At 37.6% G+C, this 22,565-nt stretch overlaps 1 protein-coding gene across 2 annotated transcripts in view; it reads right to left on the bottom strand.

Moving 5' to 3' along the window:
- LOC134749744 (calcium uptake protein 3, mitochondrial) overlaps positions 1-22,565 on the bottom strand; it is a 108,870-nt gene that overhangs the window by 43,963 nt on the left and 42,342 nt on the right. The window lies entirely within an intron of this gene.

Here is a 22,565-nt window from a genome sequence, read left to right as displayed (position 1 = left end):
CGTACAAGGCCGTCGAAATGTTGAACTTTGTGTACTGTTACAGTGTTAGTAAGTAATAAACGTAGACATACCTACCTATAAGTCGAAATCTTAGATCCCCAATTGAAACAAAGTGATTGACACAAGTAGTTTCCCAATAAGATGTGGCCTAGCTCTGCATTTTCTATCGCATGTATAATGTATAACGGGGAGTGCTCCGAGGAATTGTTCGGATTAATCCCTGCCGCTTCTTTTCGCCATCGTCCTATCATACGCGACAACATTACCATCCTCGCCACTGGTTGGCACATCTTCAGTTCCTAGTAGCAAAAGGTGCGAAAAATATTCTGTACTTGTAACAACTTGGTAGTAACTAGAGGGAATAAGCCAAATCAGGTATGAGGATTTTACTATGCCATAAATTTTCAATATAATATTTTATCATCTCTTGTTACTTGAATAAATAAAGGGCGTGTTGATTTGCATGTGTACATTCAAATGACATTTGCATACCTGGAACAAAGGGATAAATTATCGTTACAAGAAATTAAATAATAATAGATAGAATTACTAGCTAGGTACGATTCTTTTAATTTATGGAACTTGCTTCTGCCCGCAACTTTGTTTGCGTGGAATGATGATAATGATTGAAAAAATCTACCCTATGTACTTTCCGGGGCCTCAAACTATCGCCATACTAAATTTAATCAAAATCGATTCAGCGTTTTAAGCGTGAAGAGGTCACAGACAGATGAGACAGACAAGAGTAACTTTTGCATTTATAATATTAGTAGGAATAGGGAGTTCAGGGTCATACTCTGGACTAGACTCCTTCCCAAATTTATTTGTTTACGATTTATGTTTGTTGGTTGGTTACTATGCCGTGTGTCGCTTTTGGAATGAAGTGTTCGATTGCATATCTAATGGCACAATTTTATAAATATCACCTGTAACTTAGGCTAGGCTACAACAGCAAAATACACAGTTGGTGGCCTGATGGTCAAACGCGAAAATCGAAATTTCGTTATCTGCCACTCTATCGCTCAGTATTCAAGAGTGACATACCTATAATGAGAGCTCTGCTTCACGACAGGTAGATCGGAGTTTTTCAAACTATACATTCCCTTTATTCAATTTTATACAACTATGGTAACGTGTTGTATCTACTTCATAAATACTAGCAATATGAAAAGCATAATCGTAAAGTACTAAGCTTTTCAAAGACAGAAAGATTCCCTTAGTCCGCTTCATGTTTACCAAAAGTTGACAAGACTGAGCGCACGCGCATTCCCAGCCGCGTGTCAACTCTGCGCCAATCGCGGACGCACGCGCGACAAATTTATGCGATTAAACGCACTGTCACAAATAATAGCTACTACTTCGTACAGAGAGGTCTCACTAACAAAACAGATGTTAAACAGTCTCCCGGTTACTAAAAGCTGACGAGTGTGAACGCAAAAATTTAAAAACGTCCAATGTTGCTCGTTGTGAGTCAGTCAGAATCAATAGTAGCGAATTAAACAACGCGCCAAAAGTATCTGCCACTCTGGAATACTTTTCCAAATAGGAATACCTACGAGTATCTCTACAAATGCGTTTGTTATCTATCTATCTATCTATATAAATAAAAATAAAATGCGTTTGTTAGTCGCGCATAAACTCGAGAACCGCTGGACCGATTTAGCTAATTTTGGCATTGAAATGTTTGTATTAGACCACAGAAGGTTTAGGCAGTGTAAAAACACGGAAAAATTGTAAGGAATATTATAAATTGATTTATCATTTCTTAGTGCACATTTTACAGTCGATTTGTTTTGTGTAAAACGCAATGCAAAAAAAAAACAGATTTAGGTCGTCGAAGTAATTCGAATGTTCGAAAAGCAACCCAGCGTGCTAATAGCAGCGATGACCAACGAGAGGCAGATAATGAAAACAGTCGTTTTGATATGTCACAGGGAAGAATGACAATTTTGCCAGCCACTTACATTGGAAGCCCACGCCACATGCACGAATACGCGCAAGACGCGATGTCGTATGTTAGACAGTATGGCCGCCCAGACCTATTCATAACATTCACCTGCAACCCACAATGGATTGAAATCAAGAAAGAATTGTTACATAGCGAAAACCCACTTGAAAGACACGACATTACTGCAGAGTTTTTAAACAGAAATTTAAATCTCTTATGAATTTCATTGTGAAGCATCGTGTGTATGGCAAAGTTCGTTGTTGGATGTACTCTGTTGAATGGCAAAAGCGTGGCCTACCTCATGTAACATTTTAGTTTGGTTAGTAGATAAAATAATTACGTAATACTTGGTTAGTAGATAAAATATTTTGATAATTTGTACCTAGTTACTTAACTTACTCAAGAAATACATTAAATTCAACTGAATTCCCAAATATTTTCAAGCATTTTCTGTTTTGTACAGTCGAAGGCAAAAATATCGATCCAGGCAAATGGCTCAAAAATATGTGAACACGACTTTATTGTCTAAGGTGTAAGAGCGTACACATATTTTTGTATGTATACTCTATTATTATAAACATCTAAATAGACGACAACAAGCTACACCAACTGTTTTTTTTTTTCACGATCTCAGTAGTCTCAGTACTACGAATACCTAAAACATTCACCCATCGTCTCCGTTCCTCTTCACGCATAGCGCGCCCGTCACATGTCACAGCTCCCGTCCAAACTTTCAACAACTTTGTAATTAATATGCATTATATTTAAATTATTCCGCTTACAATTCTGTCACTCAAACGTTATGTTGAAGAGTAACTTCAAAACAAGAGAATTTACAGATGTCTAATATAAGTAAAAGGTAAACAATGCTATTTATAACTTATTTCTTGATGAATATAACAAACATGGAATGGGAATACGTTAGAGTGACTAAAAAGTGCAGATTTACAGATGTACAATGTACATGCTAAGTTCTTTCGCTGTGGCTGTTTGTCGCGGGGTCACGGCTTAGTACGATACGAGTATACCCTATTATTACAACTGCCCCATTTGCCGGCTAATACTGCAACACGTTTGGAGAAAACTTCAAAACCGAGAAGATATTATTCCCGAAGTTTATAAAGTTACCGAACATATACACAAGGAGCTTAGCAACAGGTTTGGGCACAATGAAAGTTCGCTGTTAAATGCCGAATCCACTGTTTTGGGTCCAAGATTCAAGCAGAAAGGGTTCCAGGATACGCGCCTATACGACCGGGCAATAAAGGAGCTCAAACTTAAAATCGGACGAACTTCCTCAACGAACGTCCCGGCAAGGCCAGCGGCTGTACCAGCGCCAACGTTGGAATCGGAACCACAACTCGGCCCTGGCTCGTCAAATATTTGGTTCGAGTTTGACGAAGAAGTCTCCAAACAAACTCCTGAAAATCCAACAGCAGCCGGTATCGTAGAGTTAGATAAATATTTGCAAAACATCTATCCGCCGTTGTTTAATTACGTGACAAAAAGGCTCCACCTTTCGGCCACGTCTGTGCCATGTGAGCGGATATTTTCGAAAGCGGGTTATACCCTGAATGAGCGCAGAAGACGGCTCACGACAAAAAAAATCGCAACTTTTATTTATAAGTTGTAACAGAATGAGCTAGTTAATATATATATAGTGAAATATATATAATCATTTGCATACAAGTACGTATGTAAATTTATTTTGTAAATATAATATAATGTATGTATGTATACATTGTAAAATTATTTTGTTAATACAAAAGGGTGGAGCGTTTTTTTTATTGTTATTTTTTTTGAATGGGCTACTACTACTAAAAGTAAAAAAAATTATGACGATTTGTTTTCATATTTACAATTTCAGTGTTTGTTTACTTTTTGTTTCAAAGTCGCACCGATAACTGATAAACTTGTTGAGAAACGCCTACGGTGGTACGGGCATATTCAGACGACCTCCCGAACATATGATCAATGTAGCCTTAGCGATGCCTATACGACGACGCGAGGACGCAGGAGACCACCAGCCACTTGGTTGACGACGGTGGAGAAAAGCCTGAGAGAGCAAGGAATAAAGGACGCACACCTGGAAGAAGAGGACAGGGAGGGCCGACCCCAAGTAAATGAGATAAGGTCTGGGAGGAAGAAAAAAAAGTGTTTGTTTACTTTTATTATTATTACTTTAAAAATGTAGGTAACTATAGTAATACAAAAAATATATCGTTAACTTTGAGGCTCTTGGGGCAGTACAAGATGAGTGATTATCCCGGATAATTTATCCGGAAATAAATATTTTGATATTTATTTATTTTATTTTTGGGAGTATTGGGTATTTGACTATATTTAAAATAAATTTATTTTACAACATGCATGAAATAAAGCACCAGAAGATTAATAGAGATACGTAAACAGCAGTTCTTTTTAGATACAACTAGCTTTTGCCCGCGACTTCGTCTGTGTGGACTTAGTAACCGCAGCTAGAGTAAGAATAGCGCCTGGAAAAATTCTCATAGCAATCTAAATTTGAGCATATTATGCACACAAATTAGCAGGCACTTCGTTAATTATCTCAATTCCACCCCGCTTTTTACTTTCTTAAGGGATGATTTTCGGGATAAAAACTATCCTATGTCCTTCTCAGGGACTAAACCTATATCTAAGCCAAATTTCATCTAAATCGGTTCAGCGGTTTAAGCGTGAAGAGGGAACACACAGACAGACAGACAGACAGACAGACTTTCGCATTTATAATATTAGTATGGATTCCTATTTTAAAACCCGTATAAAACTATAAACTTCCAAGACGTACGGCTCAAAGGTTTGTCTTCAAGTAGTAAACAATATGATCGTGCGTACTATTGTAGACTTTAATACACATCTTTAAAATACAATATATAATAACTGGTATATTTTGCGTAACAATTTGTTGTTGTTTCCCTACCCACTGTTTACTGGTTTCTTGTGTATGTTTCGAACTGAGTTTAGTTAAATATATAGGTAGTTAATAACGGCTTCAGGATGCTGTTGGGGCTACCACGCTTTTGCAGTGCATCAGGCATGTTTGCACAAGCACGAATGGACGATTTTCATGCCATAATGAGAAAAAGAATCGCCTCTCAAATGTATCGCCTGCGGGGTAGCACCAACAGCTTGCTGGTAGATATAGCCGAGAGGTGGGATTGTCCGTTTTTTAGCCACTGGGCGTCGGCTCATCGTCCTGTTTACCGGGACCCCAAATAAGTAAAAAAATAAGAACTGTAATGCCTAGGTTAAGATGTACTAACTCTAATATTATAAGTCTGTATATAACTAACAATCTATGGGCAGTCTGGCCTGAAATAAAGAATTTTATTATTATTTATTATTATTTATTAATAACTTATTTTTAGATTAGTAGTAAAAATTAAGTATATTTCGCGTTAAAAAAGTAGCATTTTGGTTCTTAAATGTTACGGATGTTTAGTTAAGTTGGTAGTTACCAAACATAGTTTTAGTAAATTTTATATTCAAGGAAAAAATGGAAAAAGTTACACTTCCGGCAGGATTTAAATTTGGAGTATCGCTCGCAGACGTATCTGCATGTTAAAAAAAGTTGATAAGTTTTAGTATTTATTTATTTTTAAGTTTTAGTTAGTTAAGAGCTTTGTAAGTGAGTACGCATGCACTCGCTATACTTACTGATTATTTATATTTAGTTCTGCTGTAGTTAAGTTTCTCTGAAGTGAAATGTATAATTTCTTTGCGAAAATAAAGTTCTATAAACCTAAATAATAAAAATTGTTAGCCCATACATTGTAGTATGGAAAAGCACTTTTTTTGAATTTTCAAAAGCGGCCTACCAGTGCGTGACAAGCCTTAAATATAAAATGAACAATATCATAATTTATTTTCTGATAATCCCGTATCTCGTACGACCGCAAGAGCCTCAAAGTTTAAAACACATTCTTTGCTCCTGGTATATAAGATACCACACTTGTTTAAAATAATGTTATCTTTCTAACACATATCATTAAAACCGGGATAATCCATGTGCTTTAGATTTGTAAACAATAATCAAAAATCATTGTATATAACCAAAGATTTTTAAATACGCCAACCTAAAATAAGATTGTAGATAATCGGGTTTACAATAAGTTTAACTAGTTAATAATAGGTATTAAGAACGATAAAAATCGGTATTAAAATAGGTTGACAGTCCTGCCAACCTGTCCTGACAAGTCCTGACAAGCCTGTAAAGTATGAAGGGAAATCGAAAGGTTGTATACATTTAAAACACAGACAACAAACATTATATATTGGTTATTGGTGTGATTTCTATACTTGATATGTAAAGTTAATTCAATAACGTCAATATATATATTTTTAAATGGAAGGTCAAAGTTATAGATAGCGCAATTCACGACGCGCAGATTTGTCAAACCTAAAGTAATAGCATGAGCATGACAATACGAACCAAAGCAAGCGCCTTCGTGGATGAATCGATCTATATCCAAAATCCATCTTGATATGATACAAAATGAAAGAAACAATCTGGCCACGGTATAATAACTACTCTAGTGTCCTCTCTCTCACTCATAACATGACGTAAAGTGAGCAAGTGCCGATAAAGTTGCGAGCGGGAGCAGTGAAGCATACGGATATAAAGATATAAAAGAGTGATATATATCCCAGTGAGAGAAAGATATACATATATCACTCTTTTCTTTTTACTGACACATTTCGCCCATCTCTAATTACCTACAAGCTTTTTATTAACTTGCAACGTACCTATGTGTATGTATGTACTTATGTAACTATGTTTGTACGGGTCAAATCTTGCAAATTAAATTTGACCCACTTCCCGACTTCCAATGAAGCTGAAAAGGTCAGGTGACAATGCAATATGATGGTACCATCGAGCTGATCTGATGATGGAGACAGGAGCTGGTCATAGGAACTCTGTGATAAAACAATGAAACCTAATTGTGTTTGGGATTTTTGAAATTGCCTCGATGAGTATTAGTTGCCTGTGGAAATAAAAGTACAGTCAGCGATAAAAGCTTGTACCAAAAATGTATTTTTTTTGCCAATAACTTTTATATGTACATATATATCATGGCGGGTCTGTGTACCCTGTACGCTCGTGAAAGAGGCTAATTAGAGGTCAGAGATCGTATTTTTTTGAAAAAAGGCCTTGTAAAATATAACTTCCTAAATCCCAAGTGTCCTCAACTTTCTGAAAAAATCGAAACATTTTCTACTTCGTCTGTGTAACGACGTTTAACTAATTCGAACACACAATAACATGATCCAAGTAAGAGTATGTTGTCAAACGGTAATATTTAACAGTATTACCGGCTATTACGCCACAATAACGACACGCTGACAGATAGTATCACAACGACGCCGGTGCAAGTGCGAGATTAAACGCACCGCGTTGAAATCGACACTCGTACGAAACGGACAGGGTTCTCAAGTCACTGGGTGAGTCTAGTTGTTCTGTGAACCAGTGTAATTGGGACCTCCAGATGTGTAACTGTTGTCATATTTTGTAGTTTTCGTAAAAAAAATAAGTTGATACCTAAGTATTTCCAATCCTCAATTTTCCCTTACGCGGAACCTACTTCACTTTCAAGTTTCAACGCACCACCCACGTTCATAACTAACAACATCCATTTCTAAGCCTTGTTGTGAGATCTGACAGCGCTTTTTCTTTATTCCCATGAGGGTTCGACTCGCGCGGGATTTAAATTAGCAATTAGAATGATACCTAATCTAATTTTAAAACATATCACTCACTTAAAAAAGTTTTTCCCATGAACTAACGTAATTATTATGTCATTCTGAACATTTTACGTTTCAGACTTAAGTTTAAGTAATAATCTATGTACACCCTGCCGCAAAATTGTATAGCCACTTATAGTATGCATTAATTCATTCTTAATTTGTCCGCACAAATGCACAGTCAGCTCCAGAGACATCTCACTGTACATAATTCGGACATTGTTTAATTTGGGAAAAAAATCCATTTAATTGACCAAGCACACGAAGCATAACAAACGCAAAATTAAGCAAAACATCAGTACTCTTCAGGTATAGACATGATCATAAATTACACAATTAATAGAGCTTTGCTCATAGCAATACAAGTGTCGACATGTAACAGCAATGCAGCTATACTCGGCAAACGGTAATCTTAGTTTACGCAGTCCAAGCTGGGATTAACGCGCATGAGTCGCATGACAAATAATATGTGTATATTATTCGCACCGCATGCGCGCGATACGTTACTTCACCAAAATACCTAAAGACACAATAAGCTTTGGTTTAAGTACTCACAATAAGGATTGAACTAGAGGTAGAACCAGGCAGATGGAGACAAAATCGAATATATTGGAACTTGCAACTAAAAGTTCCGGGTCAAACGAATCCACCCATATTTAAAAATTAACATAGGGAAGTTGGTGATTCTAGATTCATAAACTGTAAACGATGTTTTCACGAATTAAGAGCCGAAGAACGTTACTTAGGGTCAAGAAACTTGATTTAAGTGCCATGATTCGTACGTTGTCACAGTGATAATTAATATGAAAACCGCTAGGGATCTTGTATTATCGTCACGGCGACAAGTTCAGAAATGGTACAGAAATCATGCTGATGTTGACATTGCAAAACCCTTGTCTTCCCACTGAGGTTCCAGTTCCACTAGCTGCGGTCACGGAAGACTGACGGCCCAGCAAAATAATATATATACAAAACGCGAGAGTTTAAAGTGTTATCACCAACCTGGCTGAAACCTCGGATAAAAGGTAAAATATTTTTTGAAATTCGCGAATCGCGTTAGACACGTCACAGAATAAGTAGTATTATCATACAGAACGGCCACGCACCGCCCCGCCCCGACTCGAATTACCTCGCCCCGCGACAGAAATCTGGCGGACTTCTGGCGTACTCTTAGTACTATTTTTAAGCAACTTACTTACACTATGACGCATGATGCGTGTACAGACGTGCCGTTCACACATAGAAACGCAAGTGATTTTTGATATATAGCGTGTCCGCCCTGTGGACCCTTTAATGCCCTTGTAGTTGTTTCTTGAAGTCATGAAGGTATGATTCAATTCAAAGACTGCCAGATTATTTCACGATTGTACGCATACAAATTTATAAAGTCATAACACAACACCAAAGTTTCGGAAGTGAAAGCTGGTTGACAATACACGGCAGGTGGCAGAGTCGATGCGTTATCTACCGGTAATTAAGACAGTTTTACTCAGATAACGGGAAGACAAATTACAGGCTCCGGGAGATAATCGAGATATTTAACATGGACGTTTTATTTGACACTGTGTGGTGGGATTTATTGGGTATGGATAAAGCATTATTAAAATGGAAGGATTTATATAAAAACCCTTCATGAAGGCATTTTTTCGCCTCAAAGTTAGCAAATTGACCCGTTTTTAGTATTCTAGAGGACATTATTTACAGTGATGATTAGTTCTAGAGGATATTATTTAAAGTTCATCGATTTAATTTCAAGTTTTATTACAACATACTTTCTTGATAAAACTAAAAAAGTAGTGATTTCCAATAAGATAAAATAACAGTGTAAAGCAGCACCTTTTAGTGCCCGTGCCTTGCGTTCGCAGTTTACTATCTTACCTCCTTCGAAGTGCTAAAATGTCCAACTGCTTTATTTCATGTGTTTTTGTAATATGTACAGTAACATTACAATATATATGAATCCTACAAGAGGATTATAGTTTTATAAAGCAATTCGATTCAATAAAATCCATCTAAATGATTAACAATCATGTTTACGCACTCCTAATATACTTGAATTTGAGGTTAATCGCAATAATATGTTGTACTTGCTGCCATCAACAGCCAAAGTAACAAGTCCGATCCTCAGTAAGACCGTGTTCTACATATAGATTGTCTCACACTAGACCCTGTATTATAAAGACAACTCCGGTCTCAGGTTCACCCCTCATTATGAACAAGCGCAGTTGAAGTATTACGCTGAGCCGCACTGTTATGTGGTTTCTAGGACTTTAAACTATGCGCGTAAAAAACTTACCAAAAAATTTATGCCAGGGATCATCATCATATTCATTGACCTTTGCGTCTATTGCAAACGATTTATGGTGAAAAACCGGGAAGGACACAGTTTTTGGTGGCTGAATAGACCGATGCGAGACTGTCATGGTCTACCACAGGCCTGACAAGAGAGATTTGCGTAAAACGGCACTGCCAGGGATAAAGATGGACTCTTGGAATATACCTCCTCAACCTCACTAAAACCCACTTCCTCCACTTCCACGTAGGAGGCCGGACACCGAGGCCATTAAGGGTCCAAGCTGGTGGTGTAGCCGTGGAGCAAGTGGCGGTCTCCACTTTCTTGGGTTTCGCGATTGACCAAAAACTAACATGGGCCAGTCATATCGACATGTTGTGCGGTAAATTGGGTGGAGCATGCTTCGCACTGGGCCGGCTCGCGCGTGTCGTACCGCGGCATGTCGTGAAAGCCAGCTACTTCGCGACGGTTCATTCGCTGCTGCAGTACGGTGTGGAATTATGGGGGCGCGCGGCGGACTGGCAGCGCGCTTTCAGACTTCAAAAAAGAGCCGTGCGTTCGGTAGCCCAGGTGTCCCAAGATACCTCGGCGAGGCCTTGCTTTAAAGAATTGGGTATCCTAACTTTACCCTCACTACTAATATACCAGATAGCAATCTACGTACACATGAACCAATCTGAATATAAAACACGCGCGGACTCCGGTCGCCATTTACGGAACCCAAGCAGACTGCTTCCGGTACAAAGAAGACTCGCACGGTCGAACAAGGTAACACACGTAATGGGTCCAACTGTTTACAATAGGCTACCTGAGACGGTCACTTCAGCTCCTTCATTGATTAGTTTTAAGTCAAAACTAAAAAGTTGGCTTCTCGAGCACACGTTCTATAATTATGACGAATTTTTAAATGTTTAGCTAATTATTTTATTTTATTAACCCATTTACAGTTAATAAATAAATTGTATCCTGATTTGACATGTTATATTAGAAATATAATAAATAATATGAGTATGAGTATGAGTATAAAATGGAATGGAATAATTAATATAATAATTCGTGGAATTATATTTTAAAAGCAAATAGGTGTAGGTAGGTAGGTAGGTAGGCGAATTCACGTGGAGAAGCGAAATGTCTTATTCGCTCTGTACATGAGTGCGGTAATTCCTTGGCGGGTATAAGACTCTTTAGTTATCTTAAAGTTCACAGCTGCCAAATAGAATGAATGAAAGAATGGCACTTCGAACGGAGCAAATCCACTTCATCTAGCGGTAATAAGTGATTTGAGGATGGAACAGTATTGTAGAAGAGCAACCGTGTTCATTCAAAAAGTCCTAACTCTGTTAGACTTTCAAGTGTATAAAGTACCTTTTATCTTCACAATGTTGTGCGTCGTGGGTGTCTTACACGAGACAACTGTATCCTTATGGGAGCGTGGAATAACAATGGGATTAACTGTTCCTGGTGATGTACGAAATGACCGTGTTGTGTGGGACAGGACTGGAGTCGGACACATACGTTTGAACATGTTCCTACTGGCGCTATTGAAATACAATGCAGAGGACTGATTGGGCTGCTCGTACGCTATCGATTTAAACACTAATCATTATCAGATATGCTCGAAAATGTTCACGTTATTGTACGAGAAGTTCTTCATTGTGGACAAAATTAAATAAAAATTGTAATAATAAGGTAAGGTTTACGAAAATCCATTAGGGCCTCGCGAATATACGACTACATACCTACTACCTTCAGGTTTCTTTGGTCATTTTTCATTTTGAGACCACATTAAGATCTACAACTCTCTAAAGCTGGTTAGCAACCATTTTCATCAAATCATTTATTTTTATGACGCCGTAGGATTTTCTGTATTTTATTAAATGTTTTTTTTTTGGTTTATATGCCAGCCTGTATACACATGATAACATTAATAACGTCTCCATAAACACACAACACATGCTTTAATTACAAAGTAGCATGGTGGACGAAATATAACATAGCACACCTAGGGCGCTAAAGAAGCGACAGATCTCAGCGATAAACATGCGATCTAAGGTTTTATTACCGCGCCTCGCGTGGTATGTACACAATTTATTATTTTAATTTACTCCTGGCCAGGAAGCCGGGTTTTCTGTCTGATAAATGCCACGGAATTCCCAGGGAGTATCATAATTTTCATTCATACTTGCATATATGCATAAAAAGCTTCTTAAAATAACTTATAAACCTCTCTGTTTTCATTGACAAGTCTTAGATCCAAATTGCCGGCATGATTAGAATAAGTACCTACACTAAAATTTTATAATCAAAATCTCGCACTAAATCCAACTATGAATGCTCTCTGTGGCCTAACGTTTCATATGTAGAGAAAGCTTTGGTTATTATTTATTGCAAGTACGTTTAAAAAATACTACAATAATTCAATACTTTACCTTATTGCATAATGAAGCAGTCAACTGCCGTATTTCGCCTCATCATAAATAACGCCCTGTTTCGGGCTGCCGGACCAAATTATGGAAATTCCATGTAATTTAATTTCAGCTTTCTTCCATACATTTTTAAACATTTTAAGTGAAACTTATTGCAATCATCAATGTAATGGAGAATTTAAAGCATGATTTACATGATAATTAATTGATTCTTATAAATTTATCAAGCGGGGTTTTTGTAAAATTGAAATACTCGTTACTCTTTAATGTTGGCTCTTTTTATATAATAAACATAATACGAAATATGATTTATATGCGTAAAATTCACTACAAGGCCAAACAGTAGAAAGAGAAACGAAAATCTGAGAATCAAAAATGTGGGTAAATAGGTAAATACTTTTTGAGAAAGACAGACTATGGTTTTGAAGCTTTCGCGTGCTTTTAATGTTGCAAGAATAGTAAAAAAAATGTCCAATATATAATTTTTCTCGCCGACTATGTGGTCGACTTTCTTTTATATCGTATGCCCACATCTCCCAACATTGCGTCTTGGAGGTCTCTTATGGACTGCAATGATGTCCAAACAAAAGGTTGGGTGATCATAGGTAATTTTATCTTCTTTTTGTCGCGGGACTGAAATCATAATCATTAATGGATTAAGGACCAAAGCACCATTCGTGTCCACCACGTTTAAAAACCCTACCTTTATTTCACCAAATGTGTGGTCAACTTTCCTTTATATCGTTCGCCCTCATCTCTAGCACGGTGGCTTACATAATAAACGTCACGCAGCCGATATGTTATTACTGGGTAATTGGTGATCGGCGCGGCGATAGCATCTCGAAAGTGTTTACATTTCTGGAATGCCGGGCGCCGCTTCTGTCCATCGGTTACAAGTTATGATATCGTAATGTTTTGTGGTTCAAAGAATAGCCTGAAATCAATAGGGTTGGCCGGTCAAAATATTTAGCAGATGGCGCCAGCATAGCTTGCCCTGTCAATCCCTAGAATTGTGTCAGTTTTGTTTTTTTGCAATGCAATTTTATGGCCTGGATGTCAGCCCTTCTCATAGAAAAAAGCGGCAAGCTATGACGGCGCCATCTATACAAACCTTCGACAGTTGCCAACCCCATTGCAGGTAATTGCAAGTCGACGGTTTATAATGGCGAATGAGGTCGTGTGTTGTCAGATATTTTAACGCGCAGGTTACTATAACAAAAACGAATTAATTTTAGACTTTTTTCCAGTTTAACTGGACAATTTAAATTCCAAAAACGTCAATTTTTATTGTCTACTTTCGCTTCCTACACTAAATTTGTGGCAGTCATATCATACGTAGTATTTATTCAATTCTGCTTTGTATCGTGGACTATTCGTGCAGATTGGGTTTAAAATAATTTTCTAAACGTGTAGGTAAACCTACATAAAAATGTATCTTTCGATTCTAGATACTTTGTTACTTTCCCACACATAAGATGGTCATATTCTGATAAGTGCCTACTTTTGAATCTGAACGATTCTTTTTGGTGTTGTTGAAGGAACTGGGCGTTTAGAAGTAAATCGGTAAAAAAAATGACAATTATCTTTATTCATTATTAGGTAACTGACAACTTGGTTCTAGTATAAGTAGTTGTCAGAATTGCCATGCTAATGCATGCCTCTAGCGACTAGTGGGATTCAAAGACGCCTGTCCTGTCTAACAAGCTTTAGTGCCTACTTTTGAATCTGAACGATTGTTTTTGGTGTTGTTGAAGGAACTGGGCGTTTAGAAGTAAATCGGTAAAAAAAATGACAATTATCTTTATTCATTATTAGGTAACTGACAACTTGGTTCTAGTATAAGTAGTTGTCAGAATTGCCATGCTAATGCATGCCTCTAGCGACTAGTGGGATTCAAAGACGCCTGTCCTGTCTAACAAGCTTTAGTGCCTACTTTTGAATCTGAACGATTGTTTTTGGTGTTGTTGAAGGAACTGGGCGTTTAGAAGTAAATCGGTAAAAAAATGACAATTATCTTTATTCATTATTAGGTAACTGACAACTTGGTTCTAGTATAAGTAGTTGTCAGAATTGCCATGCTAATGCATGCCTCTAGCGACTAGTGGGATTCAAAGACGCCTGTCCTGTCTAACAAGCTTTAGTGCCTACTTTTGAATCTGAACGATTGTTTTTGGTGTTGTTGAAGGAACTGGGCGTTTAGAAGTAAATCGGTAAAAAAAATGACAATTATCTTTATTCATTATTAGGTAACTGACAACTTGGTTCTAGTATAAGTAGTTGTCAGAATTGCCATGCTAATGCATGCCTCTAGCGACTAGTGGGATTCAAAGACGCCTGTCCTGTCTAACAAGCTTTAGTGCCTACTTTTGAATCTGAACGATTGTTTTTGGTGTTGTTGAAGGAACTGGGCGTTTAGAAGTGAATCGGTAAAAAAAAGACAATTATCTTTATTCATTATTAGGTAACTGACAACTTAGTTATAGAATAAGTAGTGTTGTTAGGATTGCCACGCTAATGCATGCCTCTAGAGACTAGTGGTATTCAAAGACGTCTGTCCTGTCTAACAAGCCTACTTTTGAATCTGAAAGATTGTTTTTGGTGTCGTTGAAGGAACTGGGAGTTTAGAAGTGAATCGGTGAAAAAAAAATAATTAGACAATCATCTTTATTCATTATTAGGTAACTGACAACTTAGTTCTAGTATAAGTAGTGTTGTCAGAATTGCCATGCTAATGCATGCCTCGAGTCTAGTGGTATTTAAAGACGGCTAAACGTCTATCAAGCTTTTGATATTGGTTTTATCGTCTCTGTCTGTCATTTTAACATTTGTGTTTGTTAGAAAAAGACAGGGTTTTAAGAGAGCGAGAGAGGGGAAAGAGAGCGTGCAACTTTAAATCTGGAGGTCGCGGGTTCAAACCCCGGCTAGTACCAATGAGTTTTTCGGAACTTATAGTTACGAAATATCATTTGATATTTACCAATTGCTTTTCGGTGAAGGAAAACATCGTGAGAAAACCGGACTAATCCCAATAAGGCCTAGTTTCCCCTCCAGGTTGGAAGATAATGGCAGTCGCTTTCGTAAAAACTAGTGCTTACGTCAAATCTTAGGATTAGTTGTCAAGCGGACCCCAAGCTCCCATGAAAATGCCGGGATAACGCGAGGAAGAAGAGAGAGAAAAAGACACGGTTTTAACGCAAACTTAGCATCACCCGCACCAGAATATCGCCCTATGTCCTCATGCCGCGACAAATGCAATCGTTAACAACTGACAACGACTGCTCCGAGATCGTAACTCGCGCGATACCATCATGTGTGCGTGGGCGGTACGTATCGCATGTAGGGCTGCTACGAAACTAGCTGGTATATGTTATGATGGTGGCCGCTTTCAGACGAAAGGAGTGCCTGAGGGCCTACCGCGAACCACGTTCGACGTGTTGCCTCTCTGTTGCACTTGTAAATTCGTACATAAGTGTGACAGGGAGGCAACACGTCGAACGTGGTTCGCGGTAGGCCCTCTGGCGTCCGTTGGCTCGTTGGGTGGATGACATTCCGAAGACTGCGGGTCACTTCTGGATGGCATTGGCTCTTGGCTCAGGACCGGGATAAGTGGCGTACTCGAAGAGAGGCCTATGCTCAGCAGTGGGCGATAAAAGGCTGATATGACGATATCTTATGAAACAGATTTTCGAGGTGATTAAAAGAAGCTAATCAGTAAGGTGCCTGGACCACTGAGATGGTTTATCGAATTATTTTTCGCGTGACTGTTACATAAGAACGATTTTGCTGTTTGATTTTCTGTAGGTACACATAATAGCTATTTCCTTGGCAAGGTACAAATATGTAGTATTTTTTTAAAGTATTAATCTAATATGTACTCAAGTAAATTTGTTTAAACTGCAGGACATGAGAACGAAGTCAGAGTTGTGCAGTAAATGTATGGAGATTCTTGTGAATTTATTTTATTCGATTGTTTCTTTTCTATAGATGCATTAAAGATTGTAACTTTTTTAAGTAATCCAACATAACTTATCACTTGTAACGAAGAATGCACACGCAATGGCAGGCAGCCCTAACCGATGCGCATGGGCAACAGAATTGAGGTGTTAGCATCATGTTCAGTGGTTCCGGTGACAGCTACACGGACTGCGCGGAGTTATGGCGGGGCATCCCGGTGAGCATCATAGTCATAGTGCTATACTGCTTCAGGAAGCGCATTGAGCTTATGAACCGTAAAACCGGTAGTATTACTACTAGGTAGTGTAATATTTTTAAGCTTTCAATTTATTGAGATAAATTGCTCATTTTCTATCTATTTAACTAGATTTAGTTATAAAATTCAACATGTTTCAACTACCCTATAATAATGTAGGTAGACAACATTTGATAGATGAGGAACCATAATAAGACTAGGTACCTACCTAAGTCAGTTATCTCTGCAGCTTACAGTAAAAGTGTACCTACATTAATATGGAAGATTTTTTAGTCATGATGTTTTAGCATTCTGTGCCCTAAATCATTGGTGTAACATTAATGGAGCGACTGGTCTAGTTCAAATTTTTCTTGAGATCTTTAGCTATTAGCTAATATATTGTTCTTACCTTTACAGTGCATATGGTGCTGCTTTACCGCACTAGTGCGGTAACTAGCACTTTACGTGCCTATGTCGAAAGGGCCAGGATATGTACTGTAAAACGTTGTACGATACACGTGCGAATAGGTAATTTGTGTAGATTGCCCTTCGGCCGTGTTTTAATTTATCGCCGCTCGTTGCGAATCTTCTACTTTTCGCACTTGTATCGTAATGTACTATTTCACTTTCATCCATTCGTATTGCTATCAAGACACATCAACAAAGGGTATTTACATTGCACATGTGATTTTCACCACAATTAAGCTATAATACGAATAACATGGGCACATCCACTTTTAAAGTAAGTTGTCCCAGAGCTATCCCAGAAACACCTAGTGCGTAATAAAATAAAATCCAACGACCACACGACCATAAAGCACGTAAATCGTGCAAAATGGCGGCACAGGACAGCGCGGGGTTCGATGAAATTTACTCAGGGATATTGGATAGGGAAGGTTATCAGGTGCCCCGTGCCCCCTTTAAAGTAAGGAATGGCGGCGCGAGCAACGGTGCCTTAACTCTTTGAAGATACTCTGGCCACGGTTAAATGATAACGAGGGTATAGACACAGAATAAGTAATAGTATTATCATACAGAACGGCCACACACCGCCCCGCCCCGATTCGAATTACCTCGCCCCGCGACAGAAATCTGGCGGACTTCTGGCGTACTCTCAGTACTATTTTTCAGCAACTTACACTATGATGCATGACGCGTGTACAGACGTGCCGTTCACACATAGAAACGCAAGCGATTTTTGTTGTATCAAATTACATGGCTATCTGAGCAAATATAAGGCTGCTTGAAAAAGAACACGGGCATATTTTCAAATATCCGAGTGGGAGCAAACAGATCATTGAGAGGCGACCACGTACCGGAAAACGCAGCATCGTGAATCGTAAATCCACAGCTAATCATTCAGATCAAAGTGCAATAATTTGACTATCTGTAAGCAGCCCAATCTGCACCTCTAGCATAACTTACCGCAACAGGCGCGAGAAGAGACAGATCGGCGCGACGTGGCAGCACAACGCGTGAGAGCCGCGACAAAGTCACGATCAAATGTCACTGTCAGAAAATTACAAGATCGCGACTTTGAACTAAAAACCGCAGCACAACTACGTCTGTCGTAGACTACAATGATAGTTATTGAAATAACATTTGGCGGGTCATCTTCGATCTGAACAGGGTGCATGGGTACATGCCTTACCGTCTTCTCAACTATGTTGGTTGCTCGATAGTCGATAATGATTCTCGTCTAGGAATCGCAGTGGCCCCATAGTTAAGAAGCAAAGAGCGCAAAGCGCAGCGATGTATTCGCGGAGTGATAGTGTACGAGCATGGGCTTAATTGCCAAAGATGTGTATTTTTTTTATTTTCTTACTATATATGTACTATGTTATGTAATTTTTTTGTTTACAGGGTGGAAATGGGCAAAATCTGCTATTTTTGCAAAATTGACTTTTTGATGTAAATCTGCACCTAACAGGAGAATGCACCTTATCATCTCTGCATTATTTCATACTGCCGTACCCGTACTTCACAACTAAGTAACTTGTCCGAACTCATTTGAATTGTTTTAGTTAATGTCCTGGATTTATTCCGCCATAACCGTAACTGTTCCCGAGTTTATGAGCTATGTATACTTGTGTACCTGGGATATAATTCAACAGTGTGTTAGTAGCACAGTGGAACCATGTTTACATGACAGGACTGATTGTGAAATTTATGTAGTACAAATCTGTACAGCGAGCTGCAAAAGTGTAAGGACACATTACACATTATGAACGGAATTCTTTGCCATGCACTTTGCAGCTCGCCTTTAACATGTCGATGACAAACAAATGCTCTAATGTATGCATGAAGATAGCTTCATTTACTCGTAAAAATATAGCGACTATTCCTTGGCTGACATACCTATTGAAAAAAAAACAAAACGGCATCAACAAAATTGATACCATGTTTCCAAAATAGTCCAGCAAAATTGGGAGAACTGGATGCGTGTGTGCCATTGGCCCGTTGTGTTATTCCATACATAAACCGCGTAAATCTTAAACAAAAAAAAACTAACTGTCCTTTTTAATTACCTTTAGCATTTCTCTTTAACTACTACTCCGTATAAAAATGAGCTATCATCTATCATAACGACCATCATTCCAAGCAAGAGGTATAACACTACAAGACAAAAATTAAGATGTAGCCAATGAATTGTTCTGATTAATGAATGAACTGCACGAAAGCATGAGCTCGCATACAATCGTCAATAAAATACGGTATCTAATAAATGCATATATACATAGTCATAAACGTAACAATAAAATCCTTTGTTACCATTGTGGCGATGATAAAAAAGTTGTATGGTTGACCATATTGTTAATATTTACAAATATATGTAGCGACGCGTGCGCAGTACTTGGTAGATAAATAGTGAACTCAGTGAAGGCCTCATTTTATCTTCTTAAAAAAATGGCTTCCATCACATTTATGAAGATTTCGCCAATGTCAAAAGTGTGCTCGTAGAGCAATACGTTGTTCGGCAGTTGCTTTTAGTAAATTGATGTACTTTACAAAATTGCCACGATGGATTGCCGGGAGCTGACTTTTAACGCGTTTCAAGACTAATCCTTTATTAGCTGCACACTTTCATGTAAACCTCTAGATAATGAGCGTTTAATATTACACTTTATTAATTAATTAGCAAAAAATTCTCAATACGACTTCGCTATTTTAAATTTCAACCGGAAATACCTCCTCTTATACTTGTGTATTCATAAGAATTATCGAATCAAAAACTGAATCTAGAGAACGTTGCAGACAGAAGAAACGATCTATCCGTAAGCGATAACCGTATGCGTTATTGCGTCAAGTAGTAAACGACCGAGGCTATTACGGAGATTAAGATATCCTTTCTTGGCTGAAAGTGGGTCCCTACAGTGATGTTTTGTGCACAATATGTAACAGTTCCTTCTCTACAGAGTTCCAAGGTGCTTCAGACATTGAGATGATGAGAGATAAAAATGGCGCTAAAATATTCTTTTGAAATTTGAATACCTAAGTCGCCGGCAAGTCTTTCGTCTTCGGGTACTGATATGGACGTTATGAGTAAAGGAAGCTCATAAGGTTCATTATCGTAACTCATTTGGACAAACTCTTGGTCTGAAAGTGTTATAGTTACGAAGATTGTAGACAGTGAACAGTGAAAATCTAAAATCTTGGTCATGACCCTCAGACCCACCATCTACAAGACTATAGACCAGACCGCAATATCTGCTGAATTTTTCGTACCAAACTAACAACATCGAGACAAAAGAACGCCCAACCAATAAATCATTGATGACTAGGGCTGACAAAAAATCGGTACAAAATTACAATCCCGAGGGCTGTCATTATATCGATAGTCGATTAACCGATTATCGAGAAACGTCTCAATTAGCAGCTAGGGTGTCGTGAGTTATGGTGCGTGTGTAAATTGCTGGGCTTTAGAGATGAATGGGGGTAAGATGTTGAGCTGATTTTGAAAAGAGAAAGTTTAATTTATTATGTACGTTTATACGTGTGTAATTTTTCTTTCAACTTAGTTGAAGTTATGAGCATCTTTAGCACTTTATTTAACGGTAATTTTATTTTATTAAACGGTAGTTATTATGGAGCGTTTACACCGGTGTTATTTCGGGGCATACGTACTCCAAAATCTCATCGTGAGCAATGGTCAACTTAAGCAGAAAATAATGATGTTCACCGTCCACTGAGGCAATCGACTGCCAATGATGAGGTCAGAATAATAAGGTTTGTAAAGTCTGCTGAATTTAACATACGACAATATAATGTTTTATTAGGTACTCTCTAACTAAGTGCGCTGAGAGCCATGTAATATGTCACATATTGAGTACAGAAAAACAGTGCTACCAATCGATAAATTCACCTGAAGCTACGACGAAAATCGTTTAATAAACAATCAAACAAAACATCATACCATCACTATTACGCAACCGTTAAAACCAGTACAAAATTAACGCTGCAGTTAAAAGCTTCGTCATTACTAAACAAATTTTGTATCTTTCTACTAGTTGATTATTCAGTAAACGGCAAAGATAACTTTGTCAAGTATTAGTGAAGTTATTATCTGTCGCCGCCCACATTTATCGATATAAATCTGTAGATAAATTTATACCCGAAGCGACTAAATGACCAGCTATTAACATAATTAGAAATTGAATATGAATTGCAGTTGTTTGTAGTGTTTTGTAATAATATTTATTGTCAGTGTCACATTAATGAATAAATGTGTGAATATAATTAATTAAACATATTGTGTAGTTGCCACATAGTTTAACTAAGGCAAGAAGCCTGTCTGAAACTGCTATAATCTAATGGAGTTCTCGAGTACCTAGTGTAGGATCTAAATTTATCAGAGACTCAACAAAAGAAAAGGACATAAATACTAAACAAAGATAGATATAACTCCGTAATAGATGGATACAGTCTAAGAAAAAAACGTGCCTCGAAAATCAAGAAAATTTGATTCTCGTTCAGAGGGCGCTACTAGCTTTGGCCAACTGTCGTATAGATGGCGTTGACGGTTTCGTTTGTTATTTAACAATTTTAATGCATATCAGTGAAAGAACATGGGTCAAAATCATAAAAATAATTATTGCAAATAAAAAAAAACATTTATCTATATTTAAATACATTTTATCGTATTTTTATAAATATTTATTTTTAGTTTTAAAGTGTGTCTAAAGATGGCAGTGAATTTACTGGGGTTACAAAATGTACTATGACAGTACCGCTCTAGTATAAGTTACTCTATGGCACTAAATAAATATTTCATAAAGATATACAAACCAGAATGTATGAAAAGATATATAAACAAAATTTTCATTAAGAATTGCCAGGAAAAATTATACAAAATACAAGGTATTAATTTTGGGGTCCCTTTGTTTGACATAATTATTGAAAGTCATAATGTAATGATTGTCATATTATCATTAGTCATAATTCTGAAACCGTTAACTTTTCAGGATTTTCCTCGGGTTATCCTATAGATAGGTTAGGTTTGTTTTATGGCAATCCTGAAAAGTTACGCGTTTCTGAGAAAAACCAAATTATGACTAATGATAATATGACAATCATTACATTATGACTTTCAATAATTATGTCAAACAATAGAGACATTAGAGACCCATTAATTTTTTTTGAGATTGAAAAGTCGACCGCTTCATGTCGCCGACTGTACATAGTGAGAAACACAAATAAACAAGTGACGATGTCTAACGCACAATTTCTAATTCCATTTCATAACAAGTTCATATCAAACGGAGATGCTGAGTTAAGGGGGTAGTGGGGCAGTGGAGACATTTCACAGCAGGTTGCTTTATAGTGACATTATAACTTATACGTCAATCGATTATAAATGAGGAGGTACTATTTATGTCTAAAGAAGCCGTATTCAGATAATAATTTCTTGTTACTATTTGAAATTAATATAGAAAATTTGACTCTTAA

The sequence above is a fragment of the Cydia strobilella genome, chromosome 1, assembly GCF_947568885.1.
Source record: "Cydia strobilella chromosome 1, ilCydStro3.1, whole genome shotgun sequence".
In the NCBI taxonomy this organism is placed as follows: Eukaryota; Metazoa; Arthropoda; class Insecta; order Lepidoptera; family Tortricidae; genus Cydia; species Cydia strobilella.
Note: the sequence above shows the minus strand (reverse complement) of the source record. Positions and strands in the feature narration are given on the sequence as shown.